Raw genomic sequence first — 27,129 nt, 5'->3', positions numbered from 1 at the left:
TATGAGCCTACATCTCTCATTCTCCTTGGATCTTCCCTAATTTATCTAGAAAATTAAACAAGGGAGGTAATGTTTCAAGGAAGCTGTTCTCTTTCCTGTGGGGGATTCAGTGGAGGACAAAATAGACTGTATTTTGGAGATAATTGAATGAATTCGCCATAGCAGCTTGTGTCCCTGCTGGTGCTTCCATATAGATAAATGTAAGCAGTTGTTACCTATTAAATTTGTTCATTCTATAGACAATTAATGAGTGGTATGAACAAGCCAAGAACAAGGCACTTTTCCTGTATATCTATATATAGATTACTGTTGTTTAGTTACTAAGTCATGTCCAACTCTTTTGTGATCCCATGGTCTGTAGCCCACCAGGCTCCATGGAATTTTCCAGGCAACAGTACTGGAGTGAGTTGCCACTTCCTTCTCCAGGGGATCTGTCCGACCCAGAGGTTGAACCCATTTCTCCTGCACGGGCAGGAGGATTCTTTACCATTGAGCCAGAGGGGAACCTATATGTAAATGGTGTGAAGTCGCTCAGTCATGTCTGACTCTTTGCAACCCCATGGACTGTAGCCTACCAGGCTCCTCCTTCCATGAGATTCTCCAGGCAAGAGTACTGGAGTGGGTTGCCATTTAAATAGATGGATGCAAAATGAATCTGCCCAAACCTGCCTATGCTGGGAGTTTGAGAACCAGAAGCACATTGTAGAATTCCATATTGGAAGGTATCTCATTCAAGGAAAATCTGCAACTCCTACTTCAATTTGAATAAATAGGCAGATAGGAATGATCACTGGGGTACACAGTATTTAGGTTTGTTCTTGAGGTTTTTAGAATGATTCTTTCATACCTTTTTAAGATCGACAGTATATGAAAGATAAATTTTCCCAGATGTTTCAGCTAATTGCTCCTTCTAGGTAAAGAATGGCCCCATTTCTTGATCTGTCTAATGATCACTTTTCATTTAGCCCTTTCTGCCATAAACCAACCTAATTTGAAATGAAAATTTTCACTGAAGCATACATAGCCTGCAAACAAATCACAGCCGTGTACCTTTGGAAGAGTTTGGTAGAACCCATGGTTGTATTTTAAACAAAAGACTTGTGATCTTAATTCACAGTTGAAATAACAATTGCTCCTAAGTGGTACTTGTTATTTTAAAAAGTTTAGACATTCCAATAACAGTAATCAAGAGCACTTATGTTTGCTTTAAAGCAACACGAATGAGGAGTAATTGTTTAACACTTGCTTGGTTCTTTCCTGACTGTACAAGGAGGGAGGTTTTCCTCCAGTCTTCACTGCATTGCCTTGTTGATACCTTTCAGTGATGGTCTTTCTAGATAATCAGAGACTTAGAAGCCCTCATGGTTTGGTGTTACGCATATGTGTGCTAAGTCACTTTAGTCATGTCTGACTCTTTGCGAACCAATGGACTGTAGCCCCCCAGGCTCCTCTGCCCATGGAATTCTCCAGGCAAGAATACTGGAGTGGCTTGCCATGCCCTTCTCCAGGGGCTCTTCCTGACCCAGGGGTCGAACCCACATCTCTTACATCTCCCTCGTTGGCAGGTGGGTTGTTAAGCATTGGAGGAGTAATTCTCTTCCAAGACCAACATATCAGCTAGGGTTCAGTATAAGCAAAGAGGTTTAAACCAGGCACAGGACTTTGAAGCTTAGTTCCTGGCTGCTCAGGAGATTGTTTGCCTTGGGTATCAGTTTTCTAAACTGTGAAGTAAGGATTAAATTGCCAAGGCATTTTGTACACACTGAGATGACCCTGTATTCGAGAGCTACATCAGTACCCTGGGAATGGAAGGCAGTAGTGTGCCAGGCTTAATACTTGGTATAATGCCTTGTGGTTTATGGCAGGTGAAGTGATTTATAGCCCAGATAGAGCTTTAAATGCATATATGTATGTGTGAGTCTTGCATTGACTTTGCATGCAGAAAGTCCTTGAAAGTTGAGATTTTCTAAATATTCCAAATGGACTGGCCAGAAGTCCGTAGTGCCAGGACAGCAAGATAATGGGACAAGGCAGACACCTCTCTAATTCTCCCCTGTCTCTGGCTGGTCAGTCTAAACTTTCTGGACCCTGTTTCCATCTTTTTCTTTCCCAAGATCTTCCAGTCATTTTGTTAAAACTATCCCCCCACCCCCACCCCATTTGCTTGTTCCTTGGCGTGGTGCTTCTCCTGTTCTGCTTTGTTTGAAAGGCCTGGTGTTGGTCTCCCCTGGGAGAGGAGGAGCCTGGAGATGCTAGACTCTGTGTCATTCACTTTTTCTCTTGCATCCATTGCCGTGCATGTGTGCCTTCTTCATGGGAAGTGCCCAGTAGATATCTATTGAATTGAAATAAATCTGCATATCAGGCCAGCAGGGGCTAGTTTTCCAAAGCATTGTTTGTGCCAGAGAGAAGCTGATCTAAAACATGATGGAAAATGTCCTGAGCCCTCACAGCATGGTTCCACTATTTTGTCGTTATACTTTAAGGAACTTGTTGGGTCCATAACAGAGTGTTTCATCTACTAGATGGATTTAATTGTGAGGATTGTTAACCTGGACACCTCTATTAAAATCCACTTGTAGAATGAGTAAAATAAAAAGGTCTTACTCTATAGGACAGGAACCTATATCCAATATCCTGGAGTGAACCATGATGGAAAACTCTGTAGATGTAGAACTGAACCACTTTTACTGTGCACTGGAAATGAATACAACATTGTAAATCAACTGTACTTCATTTTTTAAAAAATTCAATTTAATAGAAACTTTGAAATCCTTTTTAAAATTTTTCAAAAATTAAAAAAATAGCCATTTATAAAGTTCTAAGCATATTACATGTTTGTAAATTTTCAAACTTTTAAGGAAATGCATAGGATGGAAAAATTAGAATTAACCTCTCAAATCTGCAGTATCATTTGTTATTCCAGGATAATTATAGCTAAGACTTCCTTATTTATTTTTCCATTATTTTCCACACGCAATTCCGTTTCCTTTGTCCGTGTCAGTAACATAGACCTGCCTCTATCAATAGACTATCAGTGATTCCAGAGTCTTCCCTAATGTGGGCAGATTGTTTACACTTTGTCCTATTGAGGGCTGTTGAGATGGTTGCCAATTTCTTGCTACTGCAATGAACTCTTCACACATCCGACTGTGTCACTCAAATGGCCTGTTTTGCTGAGTCAAGCTAGGAGTACAGTCTCCACTTTTTTTCAGCATACATTTTCCGACTACCTGCTGTGTGTCTGGCACTTTGCTTCAAGAGTTTTCCAGACCACACAAAGATAAATTAGACATTGACTGCGCTGTCAAGAAACTCATCACCTGGTGGGGAGAGCTGACTCTCCGCAAGTAATTGTACATGGTGAATGGGAGCGGAGACTAGAGGGACTTGTGAGGTGTGCGGTTCCCTGCATGGAGAACACTCGGACCTGCTAGTGGGTTTCAGGAAAGGCTTTGCCAAGAAAGGGCTGGGCGTTTAAATCAGGTGAGGGAGGTGGAGGTCTGGAGAAGGACATTTTAGGACAAAGGATAAAACAGTGGTGCAGTTGGGTTGTAGGATGTTGGTGGGGAATCATGAGGGGATGGGGAAGAGGAGAACGTGGGGGCTGAAGAGATGACCCGGGACCAAATTGCAGAGCAAATATGCTTGTGTTAAGGGGTTTGGAGGAAACCTCTGAATCAGAAAGAGTTTGGAGGTTTTTTGAGCTGCTTTCTCGTTCTACTGTATTCAATGCAAGTATGAAAGACGTTGCTGCATATTCAAATCCGCATGTTTTAGAAAGTATGCTCAGCCGCTAAGTCGTGTCTGGATCTTTGCGATCCCATAGACGGGAGCCCATCAGGCTCCTCTCTCCATGGGATTTCCCAGGCAAGAATACTGGAGTGGGTCACCATTTCCTTCTCCAGGGGAGTATTCCCCTTCCAGGAATCGAACCCGTGTCTCCTGCGTGGCAGGCAGATTCTTTGCCACTGAGATCCCAAGGAAGATCCCTTTTAGAAAATAGTTCCCCACTATTTCAAAGGAGCCTTGCTAATAGGCCAGTTCAGGAGCAGACTTGCTGTTACCTTGGGCACTGTTTTTCAGTAGGACAGCCCTGGATTCTGGTAACCCTGCTGTCTCTCTTGCTATCTCCCACTCCCTCCTTTCTCTCCATCTGCTTAGAGTCTGTGTGCAGAGAGGGCAAACATCTTCTCTGGATCCTACACATAAATGGATAAGACTGGTCCCTGAGGATGTCAGCCTGCAACCTTTAGAGTGTGAAATCCATTTAAAAAGGGATCAGGAAAAGAAAATCAGAAAGAATGGGAAAAGACTGTTTACATGGGATGGTTTATAAACAATTAGTGGCCTTAATTTTTATTTCCTGGAAAGGGTTTGTGAGAAAGACATGAAAGGTAAATTCTCCTGTGAAGTGCTTAGAGAATTGCCACTCTATCAGTAGGGAAAGCGCAGACCAGGGCAGAAGTACTGTGAATTTAAAGCACCCTTGGATTAAATTCCTCAGGTAAGCCCGCTAGTCATGTCTCCCCAGTGCATGTTTATCCAGATGTCCTTTTGGGATGCGACAGGACTGATTTTTAATGACTCCAAACTGCCTTCCCTAGACACCCAGAGGCTGCATTTTGCTGACTGTGGAAGCCCTTTGTGTGAGCTCCACGGCTGCTGTGCATGAGGAAGTTTCGGCATTCGTTCCCTGTCTGGAAGCCTGCCCTTGTCAGTTTCTCCATCTCTGAAATGGGGATTATAACCTCTCTCGTAGGTCCTTCTCTGCTGTAACAGATAATTTTTCTTTTATTAAGAAAAATAAAGATTTATGGTGTTAAAATATGCACGTCCAAAATAGCTTTCAGCACTGTTTGGCTGTCTTTGCCTGAATTTCACCATGTCTATAAGTGAGATTCAGCATTTTCTGGTGGACTGTGAATGGATGCTACTAAATGAGCTTGTCAGTCTCTGCTAAAGGTCCAAATGTCCTTGGATTCACCCACAATGCATTGCATTGCATGCATATACCAGAGTGCTAGATACAGGATATGTCCAGTTTCAGTTTTTCTCTTGAAAGCAGCAGCTCCATAAGGGTCCTTGGCAGACACAGCCACTATGCCTCAGAACCCTGTAGAAGTCCTGGGGCCTTGGGCTCTGGCTCGGCTGCAGCCTTCCCCCATGTGTGTGAGTGCCTGGGCAAAGTGCTGCCCCAGGGCTCTCAGGATCTCCTCTGCAGAACCCCAGCTCCAGGACTCATCAAGAGGAACCCACCCAGTGCTATTCTCACTTCTCCCATGTGTGGGCAGATTTGGGGAGTTTTCCTTTGTTGTCCATGATTCATATTTCCAGACCTACTGGTGATTATACAAGAAGCAGCCGGAAGTCCAATCCAGATGGCTTTGGAGTACATCTTGTCATTCTGAGGACCTGGGTCTCTGGTGTGGAAGCTGGGCCAGTTGGGAAGTCTTCCTGAATTGAGGAGAGTACTTGGTGTCCCAGGGGGACTCCAGGGTGGGTTCATTCAGGGTCTCTGTGGGCTGCCTCCAGGGCTGAGAGGGGAGAGAAAATAATGCCCCCTGGAGTCCCCCAGCCCCTACTCTGCCATCTCAAACAAACATTCTTGTTGCATATCTGATTTGCCTGCTGGTTATGGCCTCTGATTTTAAGGTAAGGGTTCTGCTGCTTTAAAAAATAGTGTTTAAAACCTCCAGTTTATGTACTCTGCAATTTTGTATCCTTGCACAACCTTGGCGCTGTCTTATCTCATTCTCCATAAAATTGGAAAATGCATTTGTCACCAGGGCCCAGCCCCCAGACTGAGTTGATATTTACAAAGTTGCCCGGATTCCTCAGATGGGTAGCCACTGACCTTGTTTAGTTGTATCAAAGTCTTTTGGTTTTGTATATAGCTTATTTTTAAATCATTAGTATATGTTATAAAAAGTTCTTTATTTCCAGAAAATAAGTCTTTTAAAAGGTAATGCCTTTAAAAAAGAGAAAGACAAATTCTCTGAATAGTATCTTTTGGGTAATAAATCCCTGTATTTAGTATCTGAAAAATTTCTGGAAACTGCCTTCTATGATCATGTCTGCACATCCCGGTCTTCCCCGCCCTTCAGACCATGTATAGCATTCTGCTACCTGAACCTTCTAGTTTCTTGCTAATGGAGCCAGCTCACTCCCACGCTCTAGACTTCTGGAAGCAGTTTTCAAAAACAAGAATCTTCCCAGGGACTCCCCTGACTACAGTTTTGCCCGCAAAGGGTATTCTGTCCATCTGTGTCCTGAATTCTCTGACTCATTCAGTAACCTTGATTGAACATCCATGATGTTTCAGGCACTGCTAGACCCTCAAAAATCAAGAGTGGTAGGGATGGGGGGGGAAAAAAAAAAAGAGCCCTCATGGAGATGTAGTGCCTCCTCTCTGGAATTCTCATCTCTTTTCTGCTTGATGAAATGTGGGCTTACCTTTTCATTAACCAGCTCAGATAGCATCTCTAGTGAATTCATCTCTTCACTTCTGCAAAAGAGCTCCTTTTTCTCATTCCTGACACACTTTGCACATATGTCTCTCCTCAGTCTTCTCCGTCACAGCGATTGTAGATAGTTGCCTATTGGATGTATTACACCCCTCAGAGTGCAGCAGGTGACTTACACGTGTCACTGTATCCCCAGCGTCTGGTCCAACTGGAGACCTACTGGTTGTTCAAAAAATATTTCCCATTTCTTCCTGATCTTTCCTATTTAAGCTGAAAATAACTTATTCCTCCCCTTTATGACATGTATCTTTCTCCATGTTTACAAGTTATTTGTGTGACTGTTCTCTATTCCCTACTAAAACATAAGCACCCAGAGGGCTGGTCACTTGTCTTCATTGCATTCCTAATGCTGCTAAGTCACTTCAGTCGTGTCCGACTCTGTGCAACCCCATAGATGGCAGCCCACCAGGCTCCCCTGTCCCTGGGATTCTCCAGGCAAGAACACTGGAGTGGGTTGCCACAGATAAGGTGTGCTTGGTGCATTTGTGGGTCTTATCACAGCTTGTTGGAGAGAGCTGAGGCCTTCACTGAGGAACTCCCTTTCTGAGAATGTGAGCTGCCTTCCTTGGTTTGCCATCTAGCCAGAGGGTCATCACCTAGGGAGGAGGCCTAGAAAAGCCTGGGCTCTGTACTGTTATCTATTCAAATAGACCAGACAAGGGAGTGTACGTTACATGGATTCTGCTTATTCCTTCTAGTCACTTGATTAAATAGAGTGTGAGATTAAAATACCACTCTAAGCTCAATTTGATGGTCTAGATCTTCCTGTGACTTGAAGGTGAATCTCTGCCACCTAAATTTATAGGTTTGTTTCTAGGGGCAAAAGTTCACAGTACTTGGAGGTCTCCTTGGAAGATACAGAAATCTCAGCATTTTGGCTTACTCACCTAAAGGAAGAGTCACCCCTTCTTAGAGAAATGAAAGCCTCTTCATCCTCTGTCCTTAGGAGAAAAGGCTGGGTCTTTCCAGTGAGTATTGCACCTTGAACCTGCTAAGTTCATCAGTGTTAGGGTCTCTTCTGGGCTCAAGTACTACAACTGGGGCTTTGGTGAAGTCAAAGCCCTGGGCCATGTTGTGCTTTGGTGACGATCTCAGGCCATCATGGGCCTCATGAGACTTGGCAATGGAAACAGGTAAGTCTGTAGTTTACCCCCCCCCCCCCCAAAGTCATCTCTGTTCTCTTCTGGTCTGTGAGTGTGATGGACATTGTTTTACTTTCATTCAGCTCTTACCCTGCTCAAACCCTGTTTCATGGAGCTCTAGACCTCTGTTAATGGTGAGTGATTGTTGACAGCATGCAAGCTACTTAGAGACATCGTGGAGCAAGAGAGCAGTCATGCCTTGCACCTTCTTCCCCCTCTCAGTTTGTTAGCTTTGGAGATGGCTGTCAAGTTGTCAGTCATGATGAGGACAGCTTTGCGACAGCCACCACCCCACCCCCCGCCCCCGCAGGGATTAATGCAAAATCTGCTTTCCTCAAGAAGAGCTACAACCCTGCATGTCCAGATGATCATTCTTGCCCTACCTGCAGTCACCACTCTACCAAGAAATGTATCGTGGGTGGGCCATTCTCAGCTGCCTGTGAACCAACAGTTCAGCCATTGGTGGTGGAGATAGAACTGTGTTGCTTGGCCACATCTCCAGGCTTAGGGGATAATGCCCAGATAACCTGCTGTATGCCTTTGGCCTCACATCATTTGCTTGACTCATGCCCTTGATAGACCCACACCTGATGACCTAGTGCTAGACCTTGCTCTGTGTCTTGGGGAAACTGAGTCCAGGATGGTCTCTAATAGCACCTAATGTATTCAAATTAAAAAGAACCCAGTAGGGCTTCCCTGGTGGTCCAGTGGTTGAGAGTTGGCCTTGTAATGCAGAGGACACTGGTTTAATCCCTTGTCCAAGAAGATCCCAATGCCGAGGAGCAGCTAAGCCCATGAGCCGTAACTATGGAGCCCATGTGCTGCAACTGCTAAAGCCCGTGCCCTGGAACCCTTGCTTCACAACAAGAGGAGCCGCTGCAGTGAGAAGTTGCACACTGCGACTAGAGAGTAGCCACTGCTTGCTGCAACTAGAGAAAGCCCACATGCAGCAGCGGAGGCCCAGCACAGCCATAAACAAATAAATTACTAAAATTATAAAACAACAACAACAAAAGCCAGTCCAGTCATAGGAAAGGAAGTTTTTCTTTCTAGTTAAGATTAAGAAAACTACTAGAGATGGAAGAATATTGTCTTTCTGTTGTTGTTGTTCACTTACCTCTTTGTGGGATAATTGAGAAAATATTGTAGCCCCAGTCACAGGAGAGAGCTATCAGCCATCGGTCTGACCAGAGAGTCCAAGAAGATGAAAGTAGTACTGCTTCAGAAAAGAAGTCCAACAGACCTTGGCAGCACTGTTCACAGTGAGTAAAGATGGCAGCGGGAGACTGGGTCTGCAGGTGGGGAGTGTTTTAAAGGGCAGGAGGACTGGGGGTTAGAAGGCATAGGTCTGCACCTACATCATCATTGCCCTACACAATCGCCTGGCTCCCTCTGGAATGTATCTGGAGAGAGGAGCGGGGGAGAAGCCCCTGAGTCTCTAGTTTGAACTCCCTTCGCACATTGCTTTGAAACCTCAGATGGTATCTGCCAACTGGAGGGAGAGAGATTCTGACTGTGGTTAGTACTCACCATTCCTTACACAATGCCAGCACCACCCAGAGCAGTTCAGAACATTTTAATTTCCTCCTAAAATGTGATTTTTGTTTTGCACTGTGTAAGCCCATCAGATTGTAGAGATTTAAATAAGTGGAGAATGTTATTTAAGTGGACTCTCGTAGAAGACACACCCAGGGATCATTCTCATTCATATTTTTCCATTTCTTTTGGCAGCAATGATGCGGTATTTCTAGCTTTCATTATTATGTAGTGTTCTGGGGGCATATCCTTTGTGGGTTTAGATTCCAGAGTAGCATATCTGATTTATACTTGATAAAGCAGTATTTGCCAAGTAATTTTGCTGAAAAGCAGCCACTTCAGTGAAAAGGAAAGAGCATGCTATAAAAAGAACAGAGCATGTTATGGAGCTGCAGTCAAGTTCATTGGAATAAAAAGACCTTGGCTACCAAGAAGTCTGGAGACTGATAATTTGTTTGATTAGACTTAAATTTCTATTTTATTTCAGATTTTTTGGATAGTATGCCAGCCTTTAAGTAAACTGAGTTCCATATTTGCTTATTACCAAGCCCCTTAATCATTTCTTTCCTATAGGAGTGATCACACCAAGCTAAACAATATAGGTGACTATACATCTGCTGTAACCATGGAAACAATAGTTGATGATTTATTAAACATTCTTTCTCCTAACCCCAAACAATACATTGTGTTGGCACATGTTCCCTGGAGGATTGGATTTTGCCTTATCTTACAGACCAACAGTAGCCTTATTTCTCTCTTGGTTTGTTTGGTTGTTTGACTATGGTGTTGACTTCTTGAAACATAAAAGCCCATCCTTGGGATCACCAGGAAGTATTTAAAAGTGTTTCTAAAAAGTGTTTCAAATATAATTTTAACCTGGGCCCTTGTATTACAAATAGTGAAAAACTGAACCTTTCATTTTCCCTTTGTTTCTGTTGGGTATGGAACCATAGAAACAGTGCTGTGGTTTTAATAATGGATGGATCAACAGTACCTAGCTAGGTACTCAGCAAAGGTGTGTTGACTCTGCTTTCCCTGAAGCAGTTCTCTTTATGTAAAGTTGCATGTGGGTCAGTAGAGACCATCATGTGAATGCTCCCTAGAGTTAATCTGTTAGGCCTGTCAGACCATGGGGGCTGGGCGGGATCAATAACTCAATCCCAGAACTCCCATCCCAGAGGGCTCTGTGGTGTCCTTTGTCTGGGCACCATCGCTGAGGCCTGCCTCTGGGAAGTAGGAGCCTGTGCGCCAAGCCCCAGAGCAGCCTGGGCTTCCTTCATTAAACAAGTTCTTGAATCACACCCAGGCAAGTGGCAGTTGTAGCAGCGCTGACGGACGCCCATTTTGATGGCAATTTGGCAGGAAGTCAAACTTTGGCCCTAAAGCAGAGGTGGTGCAATTAGACAGCTGAGATGCATTCTCTAAACACACACTTTTAATTGATTTCAGCTTGTTCAGTTCACAAAGATAGAGCTCTGACACATAGCAGCCTTCTTAGAGGGGCTTATTTTTACTTTTCCTTTATTCAGCAGCGTAATTCAACAGCAACAGAAGCAACAATAATACAGAACTCTAAAGAGCGCGTATTTGGCATGGCTTGGATACAAAAAGTATTATTAAGAACTAATGAGTGAGATAGTTAGATGTTAACCGGAAAAGCATTAATGAGCAGAAGAGAATTCTGGCATAAACATCTGTTTCTGAAGCAGATGTTACCTTGTCAATCTGCTGAAGAAAAGCCTGTGGAAATGGAACAGTGGCTCATTTTAGGTACAAGGAGGGACAGAGCTATGTTGGAAGGCTTTCAGACGCTGTTTTTGGCTGTTCTGAAACTCACAAATGCCGGTGTGTGTTGAGGCAGTGAATTTTGGGGGTCGTTTTGGGAGTGACAGAAGGTATCAAGCAGAGGCATGTTACGTATAGAGGCAGATGACAGCGAGTTGGAGGCCACTGATGCCTGCTTCACACTGAGAGGTTGAGGATTCATGTTAATTCAGTAGCCTGTCTCCCGTCCCATCTTGGGTAGTGTACCACAGTCCTTGTGATATACACATACTTGGACTTGTGGCTACTGTCGTCTTCCTGGGCTACAGATTTAGGATCTGTTCTGCCCACCTTCCCCCCACCGCCACCCCACAATGACCTAACTTTTGGCTGACTTGCTGGATAGCTTGCTTCTGTAAATGACTAAATGACTGATAATGGTCACACTTTCTGAGAGGAAGCAGTGAGTACACTTCAGCAACTTTCAATCTTTCATCCAAGTCACTAAATGGCAAGATTGTCAAGGCCTGTTCTGTTTTGTTTTGTTTCCTACTCTTTCCACCTTTAAGTGATACTGAGTTAGCAACTGACTCATTCATATCCACCAAGAGTCAACTTGATTTGCGTTACTTTCACTTAGTATCATGGAACAAACTTAGAGCTGGCAGGGAGTTTTAGGATCATCTCTTGGTCTAAACAGTTGAATAGAATAAAAAATAACAAAGGTCCTGAAGGTAATTCACTCAGCAGTATCCTGGTGAAATAGTTAGTCCCCAGAACCCAGGCTCAGGTCTGAAGCTCTCCCCACTTCACCCCATTCTAGGGCAAAACTTCATCCTTTTCTTACCTATTGAAAGTCAAGAATGGGGAAATTTCTTTTGAGGGAAAAGTAAGTCTTTTGGGAGAAGACCCTGGGCTTGCCCTATCTGGTGCTCTGAACTGGGAAGTAGGGACCAGGGCTAGTGTGAATTCTGGCCTCTGGGCAGTATAATTAGAGGTTGCCTTTGCATGGTTCATTTGTTTATTTCGATCTGCCCTCAGAATGGTCATAGGCATGATAATTGGGGATTTTTTTTTTAAGCATTCATCTTTGGGAAGCTGTGTTTACCACCAGAGTGATGAGGTGTGGCTCCCCCAGTGGTACACTAGGAACTTGCTGCTTGTTATTGCTGGCGGGCTTCAGAGAAACCCCGCAAATCAATCCTGATTCTAGGGACCCAGAGTCTGCACTGATGGTTTTTACTGCAGTTGGATGGGCCTTCCTTCCTTAAAAAAAAAAAAAAAAAAGAGGGTCACTCTAAACCTATGAAGGATAATTCCTTGACCAGGGGGATTTTCTCCATTTGTGCTCTGCCATGGCTTTCTTCCTGGGCTCCACGGGCTTCTGCCTAGAGACTGCTTAGAAGGTGTCCCCAAGGATGGTCTGCGTGTTTAGACATCCCTTCCATCGTGCATGATGTTTATAAAAGATAGAGGTCTCAACCCTGCAGACATGATGATTCATCCCCTTTTCTCCATGTGTGTGTGTATGTGTGCGTGCGTGCGTGTTGTTCATGCAAGAAAGAGCATGAACAAAGCCATAGCTGCAGGAGACAGGATGATTTCCCAAGTTAGCAAAGGCTGTATTCTTCTGCAGACTTCCCTCTCACACAGAATTAAGGAAGGCCTTGGTGAAGAGTAGCCGCTCATCTTTAATGTTTCCCTGGAGCACAGGCATTTACTCATCATCATTATGGGCTTTTTATTCTCCCTAAGAGAAACTGGCAAAGCTCATCTTAACAGAAAGTTCTAAATTAATTCCCCCCGCCTTTTTTTTTTAATGCTTGAGGTGCTGATTCATTTGCTTGAAAGAACCTCCGCATCTGCCATGTAGCTCCTGGCGAGTCAGAAGTGGGCTTCATGTTATGCTGAGGGGAGGTTTCTTTCACACCCCATCGGTGTTTGTGCAGGGACAAGTACTGGGCACACAATGGGTGCACGTGGAGCTTGTGTTGGGTTAGGCACTGGGGAGGTCCCCCTAAGGGGCTGCCGTTTTAAAGGTGCCCTTTGTGTTCATGATTCATCGTCTCCACATAGGAAAATAGGAGATGCAAGCAATGTTGCCATGTCTTTGGGTTTTCTTTCTTAAATGACTTCTTCTGTCATTATTCAGTGTTGATAGAAGAAGCTATGGATGAAATTCTTAAAAAAAAAAAACAAAAAACAAAAACTTCTTTCTTGCTTTACAGAGTGAGTGTATGTCCTCCCTCGTGGCTGTGTTGTCCTTTTACCAGTTTACTAGCCCATTTTGCTCTCACGACCCACCCATCACCTCCCTTGACCCTTATACCAACCCTCAGAGCTATATGTTACTAACCAGACTTTGAAGGTTATGGAAATTCTAAAAGTTACTCAAGGTCACACTGTTAGTGGGTGATGAAACTAGAGCTTGAACTAAGATCTTTTTCACTCCCAAGGCCATATTTTCCCCACATGACACAACTGTTTTCCCCCCAAGCCCCTGCTACTTCATGCTACACCAGTGCTGAACTCCGTGGACACTCTGGAGCACATCAGCATGGTTCTTGCACCTGTGGCTTTGTTCCTGCCTTTTCTTTCATGAGTAACACTTGCACATGCACGCACACACACAGAGCTTTCTTTGTTTATGCTCCTGAAGCTGATCTCTCAAGTCTTGGCACAGACATGACCTCCTGTGAGCAATGTTGCACAGCTCTTGTCTTGGCCCCTGCTCTTGTCCATGCAGAGCCCCCATGACACTCTGCCTCGCTCTCTGGTGGTTACAGCACTTTCCATACCATGTTGTATATATTGCCTATACCTAGCATGTGAGCGCCTTGAGGTCGAGAACTTTGTCTCAGGGCCTAGTCCAGAACCTGTCACATAGGGGCCTTGCTAACTCACTGCAGATCTGAACTGAAGCAAGTTGATAACGGAAGATTGCAAACCTGTGTGGCATTGATAATTTAGATGGCCTGAGCTTGTGGAGCTGACATAGGCTGCATCCTTGAGTGGGTCTGGAAATGGCCCTCTAACACAAGACATCTGTGTCTTTCTCCTTTTCAATCACTGTGACAATCTCCGCAAGCAAAAGGTTTGGAGAACTATAGTGTCTATGGCTCCCTGGCCATAAATTCACTGCAGAACACATAAAAAATGCCATTCCCACAGGGTTATGACAGAGATTCAGTATAGCAAACATCTGCATGTGAGCAGTAAACCTAACCTCTGGTGTGCGGCGCTCGACTCTTATCGACATATATTAACATTAGTGACAATCAAATGTGATTATCTGAGATGGCATTTTATCTGCCAAGTGCAGACTTATGGCTTTAAAAACCCAATTTGCCTTCCTTCTCGTATGTTGTTTTTATATGACTCGAATCACATGAAGAAATTCGTGTTGAGTGTGGCTGTGCTTTATTTTTTGGTGGATCTGGCATAAGAATAAATTTTCAGTCCTTAGACTGATTTAGGCTTTCAAAAGTTTGTTCAACAGCTGAGTGAATTTCAAAGCATGGTTGCTTTACATTTGAAGACACTACTGGGAGCCAGGAAGAGGCTGTAGACTCTAATAATGGCTGATAGTTTTTTGATTGAACAGGTTTGTAATTAATTTATAAGATAGTTGGAATATAAATTGCTGTCATTATTATTATTTTTTCTATTATTTGGAGTTGGCAGAATTTTTTCTGTAAAGGGCTAAATAGTTAATATTTTAGGCTCTTCTGTTCTTTATGCTCTCTCAAGTGTGCCCTTGTAGACTGACAATAAACAATCCGTAAATAAGAGAATTTGTGTTCCAATAAAACTTGATTTACAAAAGTAAGCAGCAGGCTATAGCTAACCCCTGATTCAAACAAATACAGATTTTTCAAAACGCTTTTGGGTAATTGTGGAAACCTTTCAGACCTTTTGGGAATGGACCTCTTATCTGACTCCCATTCTACTTGGCAATTTCTAAAGTGGCCGAATCAAGTTACAGTGTTAAAAGGTAAATCAAAATTTTATTCTTTATCCTAGTACCCTGGTTCTTTTTTTCCCCCCATGATTCTTAAGATTTATTTGATTTTAGTTCATCAGTTGCATAGGATGCATTCTTCATAACAGCTGCTCACTACAGCGAAAAATTGAAGAGAGGAGAGGACAAACACTGATCTGGTGGCATTACCCCGAGTTCTTTTCTTTAAGTTCTCTTTTAAAGTTTTGTCTTAGCATGAGCTCTTGTATTTGAATAAGTAGAGTTTCAGATGAGCAGAAATGTTTAGGCGTCTGAATGCAGGAGCTTAGAATCAGAATTCCTCTTAAGACTTAATCCCAGCATCTCTGTGCAGTGCTTTCTCCATTTCACACCAGGCTACATAATTGTAAAAATGGGCATGCTCTAGCAGGATATTACAGAGACCTCATGGGTGATGGTTAGGTTGCTGTATGGCAGAAAGGTTTCTGGTTTCACCATATGAAAAGGATTCTAGAGCTAAGAGCAAGGTAAATATCTGAGACTGTACCTTGTAATCCTACTTTTTATATTGCTTTAGAGTTACTTTTTATGTGTCTCCAGTGAGTGAGACCACTGCATTTGCATTGTACCCTTCCAGGTGACTTATGCAGCTGGCAAAAAACATGACCCAGGCTAACAACTTGGCAAGTGGAGTCTCTGTAATGTATTCTTATGCCTCCTCCTTTGCTATTTTTTCCATCTTGTAATTTCACATGGTTTTCAAGTTGCCCTCCCAGGTGTAGTAGCTGCTGCCAGCTAAACGCTAAGCCAGTGGCACTCCTCATCCATATCTTTGCTATTTATCTTTGCAAATAAGTGATCAAAAGTTGGGACTAAGAGAAAAACGCTAAATGTGGAAGAGGCCTGTGACTTTCATCACAGGACCAAGTATTCTGACTTTTCACGTGCCAGTGCAGGTGGTAACAGACCAGTAGAACATTTGGAAGATAGCTTGGGCTGGTGATTCCCAAAGTGTGGTCCTCAGACCTTCTATATCAGTATCACTAGAAAGCATGTTAGAAATGCAAAATCTCAGGCCCTATGGCCAAACTACTAACTTAGAACCTTTACATGTTGGCCAGGGAATCTGTCTTAGTAAGGCCTCCAGCTGATTATTTGGCATGGTCAAGTTTGAGCAGTATTTGATTCACCAATCAGCTCTGTCTAGTCTTTTTTTTTTTTTAACCATGCCACCTGGCATGCAGGATCTTAGTTCCCTGGTCAGAAATTGAATCTGTGCCCCCTGAAGTGGAAGCATGGAGTTTTAACCACTGGGCCACCAAGGAGGTCCCATCTAGTCCATTCTTATGTATATGGAAACCGAGGGCAGGAAACGTGCCACCATAAACCAGCTAGCTGGGCATGGGGATCTGGTGATCCGGTTTCTAGTCCAGCACTCTGTTCAGTAACAGTGCCAGTCTAGATGAAGCATGAGGAGACCAAGGGCCTTAAAAAGAGTGATGATATGGGACCAACGTTTATGCCATGGCAGAGGGGTGCTGGAGGTGGGAAGAAATGGAAGGATTCGTGACTGTAAGCTCTAGCTCTCCTCCTACCCTGGGGAGCCTCAGTCCACTTAAAAGACTGGTGGCTCTGCTCTCAAACTTCATCTTGTAAATAAACAGCTCCCTGGAACATCCTCGCTGAGCTTAGCAACAAGGGAGGAGGGAGTGAGGTGGGGCAGGAGGAGCCTGGGCTCTCCCGTTACCATCATGTCAGTGCGATCACTGGGAATTACTGTTGAGGATTAAGAGTCACTTGGGGATAATTCAGCCAGGCTGGAGAGAGAAACGCACACGTGCACACACACACACACACACACACACACACAACGTAAACAGATTGCTAAAACTCATGGCAGAAAACAAACAGCATAGAGGAAAAAAAATGAGTGGAACTAAAAGGGCCTGAATTTTGAATAGGTGGTAGAGGCTCCCGAATGATCTGTTTCCTAAACACTTTGGGTGAAGTTGTATACACAGTGACTAGAGCGGAGCAGCTGCTTCCCCAACTCGGTGCATTGCTCTGTTGCAGAACTCCTAGCTTCCTTCTCCTCCAGGCATCTGTTACTGAGAACACTTGAAGGTTCTGCCAAGAGAACTCAAACTGGCAAGAGACTACTTGAAATTTAGAAAATCTCTCACACACATACACACACACACACACACACACACACACACACACACACACACTTCTAAAAAGATACAGCAAGTCCCAGAGAAAAGTGTGGGATGTTTCCCAATATCCAGACCTCTTTAAGAAAGGTCAAACACATTATCCTTTCCTGTGATGACCCTTGCCCTTGAAAAAAGGGCCTCAGCAAGCCTGTGTGGTGCTTCTCCCAGAGGCTTTATGATTTTTCGCTCACTTTTTGACTTTGGATCTGTACGGTTGGTACCTAGAAGGTCTTGTCTTGCCACATGGGGTGAAACCAGCCTGATGAGCTTCTTGCAAGCATGGTTAATGGAGTCTAGAAGAATCTTGTGCTTTCCCAGTGAACCTGAAAAGAGCTAAATAGACGACAACATTCTAAAGTAGAGAAAGGAAATAATTTGTTTGCCTTTACTGAGAGTCTTAGCAGAAAATTCAAGTAGAGAAGTGGCCTGGACAGTTCCTCTTGGGCCCCATCTGGGTGCGAGAGCTCCCTGAACCCTTGGGTGCCCCTCATTTTAGGTGGCCACAGGGAATCATCTCCGTGGTGGAAAGCCTCTTGCCCACTTCCATCCAGCTGAGTTCCTGGCCTTGAACACTGGTAAAACCAGGAAGGGACTTTCTGTACAGGGGTGACTTGGGAGGCTTATGCTGTTAATATCACTCTGAGCCAAACAGAAATGACTCCTGAATTATCCTTTAGTTTTGTGTTCTTTATTATTGAGCTTTTGGATTTGATCTCGAAGTCTGTGTCCTCCATCTTCTCTGTGTCCTGTTTGTTGAGGCTGATGCATTTTATTTCCTGGGGGAGAGCAATCTCCATAAGGGAGAATATGCTTGGTGCGGGTAGGGGGACTTGGTCAAGGTGTCTTTCCTTTTCTCTCCCAATTTCCCCTTAAGCATTCGAGTGCTACAGATTCCTTTTCCAGATGAACAAACACTGCAACAGATGTGCCGTCCACAGCGTATTTGGGGGTTATTTGGGTCTGTTCAAATCGGGCTTTTCCTGCACCAGAGGATTTTGTGAAATGCATGGGATTTTTGACCACAGAGAGATTCCAGCCTCAGACTTAGGCTAAGAAATGAACTACCCCATTCCAGAATGTCTGTGAGTGTGCACAGCTGTGTTTGGGGGAACAGCTTCAGGCCCGTGAAGATGAGGAACAGAGCTCCTCTTGTATCTGGTACCTTCTGGAACTAGACATTTCATAATCTGGATCTTTCCCTTTGGATTCTGCCTGGGGGTTATTTTTTATTTTTTTTTTAATTGGAGGAAAATTCTTTACCATGCTGTGTTGGTTTCTGCTGTGCAACAAGGCAGATCAGCCATAACTGTACATGTGGCCCCTCCCTTTTGAGCCTCCCTTCCCTCCCCCACTCCACCCCTCTAGGTCATGACAGAGCGCCTGGCTAGGCCCTCTGTGTTATATACCAACGTGTCAGCAGCTGTCTGTTTTACACACGGCAGTGTGTATATGTCCATGCTACCTTCTCCATTTGTCCCACTCTCTCCTCCCCTTGCTGTGTCCACAAGTCCATCTCTGCATCTGTGTCTCCATTCCTTCCCAGAAAATAGGTTCATCAATACCATTTTTCTAGATTCCATATATATGCACTAATATACAACATTTGTTTTTCTCTGACTTACTTCACTGTGTAACAGGCTCTAGGGTCACACACCTCACGAGAACTGGCACAAGTTCATTTTTTTATGAACGCCACCTAGATGTCCATCTACAGATGAATGGATAAAGATGTGGCACATACATACAGTGGAATATTACTCTGCCTGGGATTTTGATAACATGGTCACTGTGGTTGACGCTGATTTGACCCATCGAGATATGGAGGGGATGGGGAGAGAAGCCAGGTCAGGCCTCAGGGAGGGAGTGTCAGTCCTGTCTGCCCCTTGTGGACGTACAGAAAAAGGATCCCACAGTCCATCCGCAACCTTCAGACTCGGCTTTCACAGCGATTCCACACCTTTTTGAGAGGGCTGCTCTTGTGGCCTCAGATGCCGGCTTCATGTGGAAAGCTGAAAAGGAAGGTTTTGTTTAGCATGGAGCACTGACAATGGGGCACGCTGCAGGAGTCAGGAGCCCTCCCATCTAAACCTGGCTCCATGATTGTCTGTGTCATCTCGGGGAATTTATTCAGCCTCCCTTCACCTCCCTTTCCATAATGGTCAAATGAAGAGGTTGGATTAGAATTAGTTGTTTTCTAAACTACTTCTAATGATAATACTTTCTACCTCTTTGAGCCAGTATTAAACCAACCAAGTCAATGATTTGTGTTGTAACATTTCCCTTAGGATTCTAGAATGTCCTAGCCAAAAGAAACCTAAAGAAACCATTGATGGAGATTTATTTATAAATATGATTTAACATGTTAAAAAAAATACCTTACTGTAACTTTCTCTGAAAGAGCAACCCCATTGACATTTGCCCTTCAATCATGATGAGAAACTGGAAATATCTCCATTACTACTGAGACATACAGCACTTTACAAAATTCTGTTATGTGTGATTATCACAGAGCTCTGTGAAGGGACTGTGTGTTATGCCCATGTTTCAGGAATGATTAGTAGGTGGTAAAGCTGAAATCTAAATATGGATCTTCTGGCTCTCAATTCTCTAGAATTTTAGTTATTATTCCCCAGGCTAATTCTAACTAATTATGGATTATAAATTCTGGCTACTCTGTTAATCAAGTCGGTTTTTAGCACCTGCTATGGGCCCCACTCAGTTTTCTTTGGAAAGTAAAATATAACCAACAAAGGTATGGTACACTGAGAAATGATGAAACAAATCAGTTCATCATATTCAATATCTGCAAATATATATGTATTTTTTCATCCCAAATTTGTAAATAATTTGAAAAATGACTCACCTTCCTGCCTTTTTTTTAAAATAAGCTGTATCTAGTTCATTTCCTTTTTCCAAATATAAATCCCTAAAGGTTAAGAGTATTCTTATTTTTAAGGCAATATGGAACAGACAAAGTTAGCCTTTTCAGGTATTTTCATGTAGTCAGGGAAGCTCACCAAGGGAGTGGGGTAAGATGGCCCAGTGCCCTTGGGCCTTTAAAAAACATCTCATGGGGGGTAAATGCTTTGATTCCCAGCAGAGCAGGAGGTAACAAATGTGAGGCTCTCCATGGTGCTTGCCAGAAATATGTATGTTCTGTGGGACAGAACAAGGTACTTTGAAGATTGGAGAATTCATCGGCCCTGTGTTCACTTTATTGCTTTCTTCCTGTGCAAAATGTCTCTGGACCCAGTGGGAGAGGCACTGGCCAGACAGTGAGGCAAATGACAAGTTGACAAAATGGTTGTAATTCTAGAAGCTGCAGTCCTTTCTCAGTCTCTCTATGTAGGGGTAAGGATGCAGCCGAAATCTGAAACAGCTCCCAGGAGAGCAAGAAGATACTGTTACTAATGGTTGGACTGACCTGAATTCTTTCCACATTTATTTGTGCCCGACGTTGGCATAAACATCTTAACTGCATCTACATGAACACCTCTGTTGACCAATGGTGAACTGACTAAGAGAAAGCTGGCCAAACCTCATAACTCTGCCCACCATGTGCAGGAAAAGCAGCTGATGTCGTATGAGAAAGGCCTCAGAGTGACACCATAAGTGTCTCTACTTATCCAGAGATGTAATGACACCAGGTGCGAGACAGGACAGCAGAATTCGATGCCACACTTGAGCCATGTGCTTTTATTACGGGCAGATTTGTGCAGGTTTAGACATGGTATCTATTTGCGTTCATTCATGTGTCTTCTAAACAAATGGTTCCCGAGCACCTGCTACTGTCCATTATCAAACAAGGAGCTGGGAGAGAGCCCCGGGTGTGTGGTCCTGCCTTCCAGTTTCATACACTCTGGTAGGGAATGTAGGCATGCACAGAGGGACTCTGAGTGACAGCTGCTGAGTTATGGGTAAGCTGATGACTCATGCCTCTTGTGATGGAGTGGGAGTTTCAGTGAGAAATGGAAAGGGAGGTTGAGGTTGGGCTGAAAGATAAATACAGGTTAACCAAGTGAAGTTTGCACGAGGTTCAGGGATAGGGAAGTGGGAATTGAAACCAAGCCAAAAAGTTCCAAACCCTGGAGAAGTAAGAGAGGGAAGCTTTCAGGAACTAAGTGGCTTCCTGAGCTACCTGTAGTGGGACAGGACCAGCCAGCTCCCTTCTTGCCAACTTTGTGCTGCCCTTCACTTTAATAGTCCTGGTCATGTGCTGACCCATTTCTACAAGAGTGGCTTCCTCCTTCCTGCCCTGGTATAAGTACTGTCATCTCCATTTACAAATATGGAGTCTGCAAGAGTTCAAGCAACTTGCTCACAGAGGCACAGGAAAGAAAGCACCAGAGCCAGGTTTTAGACCAAGTCTAACTCAGAACATGAGCTCTTTAGCACCTCCATCCAGAAGTGCCCCAGCCAGAAAGAGGGAAGCCCATGAAACCCAATAACCCACATTGTGTTGTCTGAGCATCTCCCCACTCCAGCTCTGAGCCAGCTCTTTGAGGATCAGAAGCAGGGTGATTCTTCAGGTAGTCCTTCCATGCCTAGGATGGAGCAGGCACATTATACCTTAGAGGGGCTACTCTCTCTTACCCCCTTTTCTGTCCTTGTATGAGTTTGGAAGGAATTCAACAATGATATTTATACTTGGTCCTTTTTTACGTAGCTCTTCTGAAACTGGGTACATGACTCAGTAGTAGATGAACGAGTGACTATATGAGAAATTTAGCCACTGTTAAGAGACCCTTGAAATCTTCGTACACTACTTAGTTATGCAAGTGGCATTTTAATTGCTTGAGAGGGAGAGAGTGTATCTCGCCACCAGGGAATTAAAGTCAGGCTTATGTCAGGAAAAAAGTTAGACAAACTAGATGAACAATGTAGAACTACATCTGAGATCTGGTAATGAAATAAGTGACTTACGTCTCTTTAATTGATCTATTAATAAATTTCCATTTTATTGCTTTTTTAAAAGGTGAGTACCTTTTATATGAAAATTTGAAGACACCATCTAAATGAACTGGTGGCATCATTTTTGATGTGTAGAATTCAGAAGATCCTTCAAGGTTATTGTCTTAAAATAGTCCTGGATTAGAGTTAGTTTTTTTTTTTTTTTTGGTACTAGTCAGGAGGAGGATGGTAATACATATGCCATGAGTTAATAAAGCACATAGGAGAAGGCCATGGCACCCCACTCCAGTACTCTTGCCTGGAAACTCCCATGGACAGAGGAGCCTGGTAGGCTGCAGTCCATGGGGTTGCTGAGAGTTGGACACGACTCAGTGACTTCACTTTCACTTTTCACTTTCTTGCATTGGAGAAGGAGATGGCAACCCACTCCGGTGTTCTTGCCTGGAGAATCCCAGGGACGGCAGAGCCTGGTGGCCTGCCGCCTATGGGGTCGCACAGAGTCAGACACAACTGAAGTGACTTAGCAGCAGCAGCAGCAGCAGCAGCAGCAATAAAGCACATGGGATTTTTAATTTCATATCCTGGCCCTACCACCAGAGAAACTTAGGTGAGTTATTGTCACATGGACTCAGGGTTTTCTTGTTTGCTAAACGAGGATAAAACAGCTCACCTTTTAGAACTGTGAAGTGTACAAGTAATATGTAAAGGGCATCAAGTTCTTTGCCCAACATGTAGTAGATATGTAAGTGTTTGACTCTATGAGATAGGTGAGAACACATAGCCTCCAGATTGTCAGCTTGTCCCAGTGCAGCGTGTGCCCATTTATGGTCATAAATAGATTATAAAAGCTTGGACGCTGAACTCAGAGATGTGGATTCACATCATGAGCTTACAGCTATCACTATGACTTCTGTAACTTATTTACTCTCTCTGTGCATCAATTTTCTTCTCTTTAAAATGGGGGTCATGGTTGGGACTGATTGAGAGAAAGTGTTTAAAGCCCTTAATATGGACTCCATGCATAGTAAGTAATCATTGCTAATTTTTACCACCTACGCTTCTGATTATCCAGGGGTTGCTTTACTAGGAAGTCAGTATCACTCGTTTGCTCTCGCCACTGAGGCTTATTTGTAAACAGGGTTGTACTTGAGTGTTGTGAGGATGTGACCTAGCTACTCTGTGCAGAGCAGAAGTGGAGGCCCTCCCTCTAACCTCCCCCAGTACAGGGGATGTAGGTGCAGTGAGTGGGCTGGTTTCCATGGAAGAGTAGAGGAATGGAGGAGCTACCCAACAGGGCGTGCAAAAGGCCTTTATGGAAAAAAAGATATCTCTGGATGGAGTGGGATGAGAGGCTTCAGAGAAGTATTAGGCATTACTTTTTAGTTAAGGGGCCTAACGGCACAGAAAAGTTAGAAAAGCACATTTTGGAAAAGGAGATTTCCTTGGAAGGTCCACTTTCTTCCTAGATAAGCATGTAGGCATGTAGTTGGCAGTAGGTTTCTCAGTTGCTGGCACCCCTTTCTTAGTCCCTGTTGCCATGACCTTGAGTGGAATGGCTGGCAAACTGGACAGTATGGGCAGAGAGTCGCTGCCTAAGTCCATAACCCTTTCTAGGTTGATGCATTCCAGAAGGAAGGAAATGATTCAGACTCCTTCAGATGTCATATATACCTGGGATGTGGGTGTAGAGAGATAGGTAAATAGTAAACAACTGAATTCAGAATTGAATTTCCTTAAACAGTGTCATCTTCTTTAGGAATCTGAATTTGCTAGGTCATCTGTAATGGGATATCCTTCTAATATGACTTCTATTCCATTTTTTTTCCCTCTTTCTCTCTCACCCCCCTCTCCACTTAAAAAAAATACATCTCCCTTGACCACACTGGTATCATCTACAATGAAAGATGGCTTTGACTGCTGACCATATATATACCAAGCTGTTCTCAGTTCTACCTAGCAGTGTCCTGTGTGTGGCAAGCTCTCTGCAGCATTTTCTGTGTTTAAGACATCGCCTCAACAAAATCCGTTTTAGACTTTTCCTTGCCTCGGCTGAATTACAGTCACAGTCAATGGCCCACTTGTGTGTAGTTCAAGAAGCAATTAAGGGCTCTTTTCTTCGAACAAGCGAGGGAGGGGGTAGAAAAAAATGATCATTATTCTGATGATTTCCTCTATGTAGCTCAACAGTTCACAGATCTTTGATGCCATGAGTCTCAGCATTTAAACCCATTTCTATCACTGCCTTCTGCAGCCACTTCTGCCTGTCAGAGCAACTCTATGGAGGCCAAGGACTCACAAGTCAGTAGGTCAGAGCCACTCAATATGACGGTAGGATTGTGATTAAACACAGCTGTAACAGCTGCTTAATGATCCTCGGGATCATGATGGTATCACTGAAAATTAGGAAGCACAGTCTTTGGAGACCCCCCAAGGAAACTTTCGGTTGCCACTGTAAGCCTTTTGTTTTATTCTGGGAGAGTTATCATAATCAGAATATGGTAGTATTATCTTTCTAGGCCTGTCCACATGAATTTTGTCCATGTCTAGCTTCTATATTTCTAAAAGGCAGAGACTTTTATCTAATTTCTATTGCACTGGGTCTAAAACAAAGCTGAAGAGAGAAGCCACTTAAATGATTTTGTTAAGATGATCAGTGAATGCCCTCCTGGACGTGTCTCAAGAAGCATTTGGTGTGTGTGGACCAACAACCCAGGCCCTTGGGAGAGACAACTCACCACATATCAGTGGTTCTGAGTGCTCCTTCAACCAACAGCCTCTGCATCACTTGGGAACAGGTTAGATGCACATTCTTCCACCCTACCCTGGGAAACTCTGGGGCTTGGGCCCAGCAACTTGTGCACTAACAAGCTTTCCTGTAATTCTGATGCATGCTCATGTATGAGAAGCACAGGTCTACACACTTCCTGGCTCTTAAATGCCTCTGCAGACTTTCTTCTGTGGAAAGGAGACTTGGAATACCAGCAAGACTAGAAGGGTGAGGACTGAGCTTCCTAGAGACGAGGACATAGCCTTCCAGGGTGTCAACATGATGACTTCTGCCTTTGGATGTTTTAGGGCTGCCTGGAAGCCCAGTATAGTTCCACAGAACCATATGGGTGAAACTGGATGTTTCTTGCCTTGAAGAGAATGTCTTCTTGCTTCTCTACTGGGTATGCATGTTGAGGTAGAGAAGGGCACTGATTTCTTGTTCAAAACCAAGGCAGCAGTGGTGTGAAGAGAGAGGGAGGTTTAGACATGAAAGACTTGGGTCAAGGAACTGCCCTGCTCTGGGAGCTTGGGGACTCCGGAAAAATCCATTAACCTCACTAAATTCAGGTGGACCTGAGTTTGCTCATCTCAAAGCCAGAGCTAATTATATCTGCCCTATCTGTTTCATAGGACGTTCTGCTCAATTGAGAGACAGGTCAAGATGGGATTTTGCCCAAACTCACTCACTTCACTCAAATAGATGCCAAGATGAAGGTGCCCTACCAGCAAAAATCAGAGCTCAGTGGGGACAGAGCACTTTGTTAGTTTATTATACAGATATATTTACATACACATACACACACTGTAGGGCTTTTCTGGTAAGGAGTGATAAAGACAAGGCTGAATCATGTTAATCTAAGTGAGTCTTCCCATCTCCATTTTGTGGTCAGACTCCCCATCCCAATACCTACCCACCCAGCCCAGGCATGAGCATGGAACCCCAAGCCTGTGACCAATGTCAGGGTGTGAAGACCAGATAAAGGCAGGAACCTGAGTTGAGTCTTCTCCATCAGTTCAGTTCAATTCAGTTGCTCAGTCGTGTCTGACTCTGCGACCCCATGAATCACAGCATGCCAGGCCTCCCTGTCCATCACCAACTCCCGGAGTTCATTCAAACTCACATCCATCGAGTCAGTGATGCCATCCAGCCATCTCATCCTCTGTTGTCCCCTTTTCCTCCTGCCCCCAATCCCTCCCAGCATCAGAGTCTTTTCCAATGAGTCAACTCTTCGCATGAGGTGGCCAAAGTACTGGAGTTTCAGCTTTAGCATCATTCCTTCCAAAGAACACCCAGGGCTGATCTCCTTTAGAATGGACTGGTTGGATCTCCTTGCAGTCCAAGGGACTCTCAGGAGTCTTCTCCAACAGCACAGTTCAAAAGCATCAATTCTTAAGTGCTCAGCTTTCTCCACAGTCCAACTCTCACATCCATACATGACCACTGCAAAAACCATAGCCTTGACTAGATGGACCTTTGTTGGCAAAGTAATGTCTTATCCATAGATGCCAATAAAAGAGGGAGGTGAGCCTAGGAGGCTGTGTGAAAGGACAACAATTTTGCCATTGTGATCATGTCCAGTGACAGCCAGGCTCTAACCCATCACATTGGGCATGCCCCCATTACAGAACCAAATTTGAATTTGCTTCTCCAACATGCAGCAAAACCAAGCTACTGTTGCCATGTTGTGGTGAAGGAGAATATACTATTTATTACAGGGCACCAAGCAAGGAGAATGGGCAGGTCATGCTCAAAAGACCCAAACTCCCTGATGGAAGGGTTTTTAATGGAAAAGAATGTGTGTGTTTATATATGTGTGTGTGTGTGTGTGTGTGTGTGTGTATATATATATATATATACACATATACATATATATGTATATGTATATATATTACATGCCAGGCACATACATGTTTGAAGAACATCTTAAGACACCCTCTAACTACAATTCCACAGGACCATCTCTTTTCAGTAAATCAGAAGTGACATGTTACACAGTGATAATCTATTAAATCTCTCTTAGAACCTCCCTTCAAGGTGACTTTGAAGAGTGGAGACACTCTTAAGCCTGCTATCTGAGGTTATTGAGATATGATGGAGAGAACCACCATCCCTCACACCCGACCCGCTACCCAATTCCTAAGGTTCTCAAACATTCTCAGCTCATGGTATCTTTGTGTCTCAGTAATTTTTTAACTCCCTAGACCAAGAGGAATAACAACAGTTCCATATATTAATAGTTTCGAATTACTAGTAGCAGTGTCTGCTACTGACAGAGACTGTGCTACCCTTGACTTTTTAAAAT

This window comes from Oryx dammah, unplaced genomic scaffold (genome assembly GCF_014754425.2).
Source record: "Oryx dammah isolate SB20612 unplaced genomic scaffold, SCBI_Odam_1.1 HiC_scaffold_26, whole genome shotgun sequence".
Classification (NCBI taxonomy): domain Eukaryota; kingdom Metazoa; phylum Chordata; class Mammalia; order Artiodactyla; family Bovidae; genus Oryx; species Oryx dammah.
The sequence above is the reverse complement of the archived record's forward strand: the minus strand, read 5'-3'. Positions refer to the sequence as shown.